The sequence below is a fragment of the Humulus lupulus genome, chromosome 5 (genome assembly GCF_963169125.1).
Source record: "Humulus lupulus chromosome 5, drHumLupu1.1, whole genome shotgun sequence".
In the NCBI taxonomy this organism is placed as follows: Eukaryota; Viridiplantae; Streptophyta; class Magnoliopsida; order Rosales; family Cannabaceae; genus Humulus; species Humulus lupulus.
Genome location: NC_084797.1, coordinates 32,658,563 through 32,665,978, shown reverse-complemented (window position 1 = coordinate 32,665,978; position 7,416 = coordinate 32,658,563). Strand labels below are relative to the sequence as shown.

Below are 7,416 nucleotides of genomic sequence, written 5' to 3'. Positions count from 1 at the left end.
TAGACTTGATTGAGTTGGGTGTGGAGGACTTTGACATGATTTTGGGCATGGATTGGTTGGTTAGATATGGAGCTACTATCGATTGTAGGAAGAAGATGGTGACCTTTGAGACGGAAAGCGAGGATCCCTTTGTTTTCGTGGGTATGGTATGTGACCCCGTGTACCCATGATATCAACATTGAGGGCTAGGGACCTTTTTACAGGGGGGATGTATAGGTTTCCTGGCTAGTGTTGTGGATACTACTAGGGTGTTGCCAGCAAGGCTGGAGGAGACCAGATTGGTTTGTGAGTTCTTGGATGTATTCCCTGAGGATTTACTAGCACTACAAGAAAAAATGCTTTTAATAACACCGAAAATGTGTTATCAAAACATACGATAACACTTTCTGATGTGTTAAGACCGACTATGTTATCGTAGGTCATGGTACTTTACATAACACTTTATCAGTGTTATACATATGTGTTATTGTACTGTCAACAATAACACAATTTCTGTGTTATTTTAATAATTAGATAAGTGTTTAATTATGTTATTTATAGTTGATTATATAACATATTTCAATACTAATAAATTTGTGTTATACTACACTTTAGTATAACACATTTTTTGTATTATACCATACTTTAGTATAACACATTTTTTGTGTTATATTACACTTTAGTATAACACATGTGTTATATTAGCTTAGAGAAACATAATCTTTTTTTACTTATACAAAACTAGGAAAACAAATATGAAAGTTGAAGCCAAATAAGGTAACATAAATAGATTTTTATTAATTACTCAAAATGTACTTACAATATTTAGTCTACTAGTCCAGGCTTAAGAAATCATATTACAACATAATTTATGCCCAATTCAGATTCCTTAATCACTAAATACAAAACAAGACATGTATACAAAAATTAATGAAATACATTCTTCCATTCTAAAGGCCTCAACTACAAATGTTGTCAAGAATTGCTCCAAAGAAATCATCTCAATATACCTGCACATTGTAAAAAAAAAAGTCCTTTTGTTATTAAGAACATAAGACTTAAACTAATTTCCACCTGTAAGCATATAAAGTTTAAATTAAATTTGTAATAACTTCAAAACTTGACGAAATAGCAGGGTATAACAAGATGTACTACCATGCAAAACAACGATTGAAGCAACAAAACATATTGCTTCTTCCCTCTAAAATTAAACAAGAAATACAAAGAAAAATTAAAAGAACCAAACAGGTAGAAAACAGATAAAAGCATGTTTAACAACACATGTTAAATTTTTAAACCATGTCCTTTGCTACACACAATGAAACAGGGCACAATGAACTCATTTTAACGTGTAAGCTGATTTTATAACTTCTTTTATTGATTAATTTTGTTCCCGAGTCCCCTAGATGGCTGGTATGAATTGGATCAAAACTAAGCTTAGAAACATAAAAACTTTTTAAATTTAGTTTAGTTTAGAAAATTCATTAAAAAAAAAAAAGACATCAGTTAGAGTGTCTTTGACTGTTTGACAGTCCAAAACCACAATGGCACTTACAAGACCTGATGAAATTTGTTCACAAATACATATATCAAAATTATAACAGCACATACATCACCCTTCCCCATTTTGCCTAAGGTATAAACCAACAGTCTCTAATAGCCAGACTTGTTCTTCTTCTTGTTGTTTTGCTATATTGGTTAAGAAAAAAAGAATCATGGTACACGACATACATTTTGCTTTACTTAAAAAGCTTCTCACCTTGTCTGCAGGGTATGTACTGTATAATATATCTTACCATAACCCTTGTCACCCTCCAACTCTATCACTTTTGAATGCCTCTAGTTTCTCCAACGAAAGCCATCACCACCTGCATTCAAACAATTTAATTTAAGCTATAATAATTCAGAAATAATCATATTAAAGAAATCATAGCAAAATCTTCCATAGATCAAGCAATAAGACTTTCCCAGTGAAATGAAAGTTTGTAAAGAGATTTTTTTCAGCTCTGTTTTCAACCTGTTGAACAAAATTTTCAGCTTGTGACATTCTATAGATAAAGTAGACATCAATAGATATAACATCCTGATTAATGTTTATGAACAGGCTAGATTTTTTGACAGAATGGAAGAGCTCTTCCAAGTGAGTCTGATTGTAACATGAACCTCTCTCGTCTTAGGGCCTACTCTAGAAAGAAACTATACACAAGATGCTTATAAATTTTTGAAGAAATTCCAAAGCTATTCTTTCATCATGTTTAATTTTTGAATTTTTAAAAGAAAAAGAAAAAGGAAAAGAAAAAAAGAATGGTTGGTTTTTTGTTTAAAGTGTTCAGTACAACAAAGAAAGGGTGGTTCAGTCTCTTTGACAGAAATATGCAAGACTTAGTTAACCAAATGAGAATTTTAGGGATATTAGAATGCAAGTTAGAGTCACCTCACAAAACAAGTTCTTATTCTACCCTTGTAAATAATGCATGTAAATGATGCTTTAGTTAAGAAGAACTTGACTGACTTATTAATTTGATGTGCAAAAAAGGTTAGAGAAAACAACAAAGGATGTAATATGCACGATATATGTTGAAATTGGCATATAGATGAGCTCACTCTGTGCAACTTCAGTTAATATTGGCTAGGCAATAGCTAATCAAGGCATTTCACTAAGAAGATCAATCTCTTTAATATGGTGATGGGTGGATAGAGACTTCACTAGAATAATGCATATAAACACATAAAATTCAAGCATGGTGATTGTAAACTACCATAAACAAAACCATATATACCACACTCTAAAACTAAATTAATAAGTGTTTAGTCAAGATTTCTTATGAGAGATTATGTAAATCTTCTTTATAATTAGGGTGTGTTTCTATACTTAGAAAATGTAGACATTACAAGCAATGCAAAATCATCAAACAAGCAACGACAAAGAAAAAAATGCAGGATTATAAAAGTAACGACAACCAAGCTAAACCAAATCTATTACAAAGAAGTGTATCAGTTAATTTTTTTTTTTTTTATTGTATACTGCCAAGTATCATCTATATTCCTTTTAATTTTATATTAGTTATGAGGATTTCAAAGACAATGAAATCAAAGAAATGAAAATGAATAGTTGGAAGTGTACCTTGCTAAACAATATTCGTATATGCATGATTAAAATACATAGAAGCATAATAACAATACAATGCAAAATCAGCAACTTGAGATAAAAAAAAAAAAAATCATTATCTTTTTCAATCCAAATTGATATCTAAACATGACAGGATATCTAAACACCAACAAAAAGTAAATAGAGAAATACTTAATTATTTATTATCTAAAGAAAACAAATGTTGCTTTTGTTATATAAAGAAGCATATAATGTAGTTGTGATAAGTTCACATATATGATGATAAGTGTGCTAAATAAGTATAGGCCAACATAATCATTCAAAAGTGTGCTAAAGTACTTGTTGTATTGGAGACCCTTTATGTATATATTGACATAGTTAAAAAATCAAGCAAAGTTAACATTCCAAGATGTCGTTTAACTCACAAATAGAAAGAGAGCTTCTACAAATATACCACTACACACTTAAACAGAGTGGAGAAGAGAAGACGTGTACCTCAATTGAAAGAATAAAAGAGCAAAGAAGTGGTTATATGTGCGAATCTGTAAAAATGGTGATCATTTATATAAACAGGACCTAAAGTACAAATATAGTCACTCCAGTCTAAAAACTCACACCTCACGGCTGCATTCAACACCTCAAATATCAACCTCACCTCACCTCTTGCTAAACAACTCACACCTCAAATGGTGATCATTTGTGATTCTTGTGTTTGATTGTCTAATAGAGTTCCTGTATTTTCTTTCATTTTATTCTTGAATACTAGTTATACCAAGGCCAGAGAGTTGACCAAGTCAACTTCTTAAGTAAGAGATAATTAAATCCGGACTATAAACATAAGACCAATATTTTAGCAACAAAACGAGCTTAGCCAACCATCATGTAAAATGAAAAATATATCACAAAAGAATACATATATGACATAAACAAGTTATATATATAAACTTTCCTATTACTATTCTAATCATGATCAGCAACTAATAAAAATAATAATGATAATTATTATCTTATTCATCAGGTCGTCCATCGCTAGATGTGAATATCTGGCCAATTGCTTCAAGTGCAGAAACACTCCAACTCTCAGCATGCCTTACAATCTGTCAAGTCAATGAATAATGAAGCAACCATTATAAATAATAATGATCAATATATATTTCTATATATAGCAACAATTTATAAGACAAAAATAGATTATCATTTACTTTAAACTCGTCGTCTAATTCATAGACCGTACTTCCGTTGATGCTAATAAGAGGCCTCCATGGAAGCTTCAGGTAGGTCCTGCATAGCAGATAAGTTGGACTGTAGCTATATTGAAGGCACAAATACAAAGTTCTATAGTAGAGTCTGGCAGGTTCAATAGCATTTGCATTGGCAATGGATAACTCTTATATTTGATTGACCAAAAATGGATTAGGCCATAAACAACCTTCTTTATCCTAAGTTTACTATAACTATTATTGTTGTTATTATCTTTTTGACAGTTTATTCTGGTCATATATATATATATATAATAAGCCTCTATTCTGTAATGCAGCATTCAAACTTACTATTATGTACGTTAAAAAGTAAAAAGGAACATAGACCGATTTGTAAGCACCTTAATTTCCACTTTGCCACCACAAATTTTGTTTAAGAGGAGATATCCTGCAGAGATTAGCATTGCAAGACATTAACCACAATCTGCTACTAAATTTTTAAAAAGAAAGGAAAAAAAAACTGCTGCATAAGTCATATTGTGGAACATTTGTTAGTTTGGTCATGCATCCATGCTGGTGCACAAGCCCTGAGCAGTCGTTGTGAGACGTTGTTGCTCAATCATGCACCACACTCGATGAAGCCCCCTACACTTTCGAGAATGACTTAGGTGGCCTACAACTTTGATATCATGTCTCCACATTTCCTACGGCTGAGGAACATCACCAATGACTACCTTGGATTGTGGCACAGCAGCAATGTTGACTGAGGCTTTAGTATGGACTATAAACAGCTCAATTGGTCAAACTCACTCATCAAATTCCCCTTAGTTGTACAACATATAAAGAGAATGAACAGAGTTTGGAAGTGCCAAAAGAAAAAGTGAAACAGTGAAAGTGAGGGTTTAAGCATTAATGGCCGGAGATGGGCATTTTTCATTTTTAATCATGTTCAGGTTAATTCCTCATTTTGGGATTGTTATTAAGTTAACAACATCAACTACCCTGATTGAGTTTTTCCTTAGAAGATTCTTTCTATGCCAAACTCTATGTTTGATTAGAGGGAATGGTGGAAAGGAAATTGACTCATGAGAAGGGAAGAGTATGGTTGTCTTGTCTTTTCTATGTGAAGCAGCCTATTATTTCACTCTCTGATGCACTAGGATTTATCACATTTATTAAGAACTTAAGATCACAAAAAAATCAAGCTTGATCTTTTTCTGGTATTGTCATGGCAAGTATATCAAAACCATATTAATATGTTACCAATAAGTAATATGTTAATCAATTGCAATCTAAAAGGAGTGAATGACTACCTTCTCAATGTTTTCCAATCCAATAGATGGAGAGTCAAAGAAAGGAACAAGCAATTTCAAGTTGTGAGAATACAACTCCTTACCTGGACATACGCAAAGATAATTCAGTTGAAGAAGCAGGAGACTTATGCACCAAATATTGTTAAGCCAAATATTTGTATACATACTAGAACCTTGTAAGTGTGCTCATATGGCCGATATCCAAAGTCAATTGAAAGGTCAGCCGCCAAGTCCATTCAACATAGCTCAATTTCCATACAAAAAGCTGATTAAAAAAAAGCTATAATAATAATTCATTTTACTCATATATCTCATTGAAGCATTCCATCAAACAGTTATTATGCATAGGTTTAGCAAAGCTTATTTTTATATAACAAGACCAATTTAAGTAGTCAAACTAAACAAAATTTACAGATAAATTAACACAAACATCAAATAACACAAATACACTCTATACATACAAGTTTAGCCTACATACAAACATTCATTTATATTCCAAAACACACCATATTTAAACATAGAAACAAAGATCACTATTATCATGGTTGCAATAATAAAATTAACAAAGAGAACATTAATGATGAATCATTGATCAGTCATGAAAAAACAGAAAGAGAAATTGAAAGAAAAATGGTACTTAAAGTGAGGATTAGGGTTATAGTTCTAGAAATAGATGAGTGAAGATGGATAAATAAAGATGAAGAAGTACATACCAATATGAGAGTTTGAAATTGAGATAGTGATTGCCAGAAATTGAGGAGCAATGGGAGAAATGTGAGAGAGAGATGGAGATGTCGAGAAATGGGAGAGAGAGACCAAACGTAAGATTCTCTTTTCATACTAAAAGTTATCACTAAATAATATATTTATTATCTAAATGAAAGTGAATGAGAACAAATCTAAGCAAGGTGCTATTGCTTGTAAGGACAGCAAAAATTGGCTTACAGCCATGGATGAGGAGATGAAATCTCTATATGACAATAATACATGGAGTTTAGTAATAGAATTCAATAAAAAGAAAGTGAGATAAAAATAAAATAAGAGTGTACATGCTTTAAATTCATCCTTAAAATACTCACTAGTAGCATCAAAGAAATAAAATTTAATTAAATCTCGATACTTTAAAAAGTAACAGATAAGTTTCTTAGTATGAAAGTACCTGATACCCATTCCACTCTGGATTTTGTGAAGGAACCCCTTGAGTTGGGGAAAGCATCATTGGCATAAATGAAACAAGAGAAAACATTCAAATAATCAGAATAAACCAAATGAAAAAATTCACAAAACAAGAGAAAAAGATCAAATTATAATATCTAGAATTGTTGTAATTATAAAAACCTTACATTCTGACTGCCTTTCTCCATGCCAAGAGCAAACAATACAGCAAAACGAGTATGAACTCAGAATCTAAAGATAGGATCTCAAGAGACTTGCAATGTACGCCCACTGCTTCCAGTGAGACATCAGTTATCTTAGCACAAGCAGCAATACCAAGAGCTTTCAATGAATTCCCAAAACCAAGAGCTAATTCAACTAAACCCGCATCTGTTAAGGCCTCACAAAATCGCAAATTTAAATCCCCAAGCTGCTTACAAGACTTTCCAACAGCAGCTAGACCATGATCTCCAACATAGCAACCCTTAAAGAAAACCATACCAAAATGATATGTCACAAAAACTTGGGAAAAATGAGGTAAACAATGAATATATTTTCATTTATTTTAACAGAAACAGATAAGACCTACATAAAACACTTCAAATTTCAAGTATAGTAGAACAAAAAATCACCTGTAAATCTAAAGCAGTTAAAAATGAGC

At 31.9% G+C, this 7,416-nt stretch overlaps 1 pseudogene; it reads right to left on the bottom strand.

Moving 5' to 3' along the window:
* Window positions 1-752: 752 nt before the first annotated feature.
* Window positions 753-6,931, bottom strand: LOC133834725 (uncharacterized; annotated as a pseudogene).
* Between the last annotated feature and the right edge of the window lie 485 nt (window positions 6,932-7,416).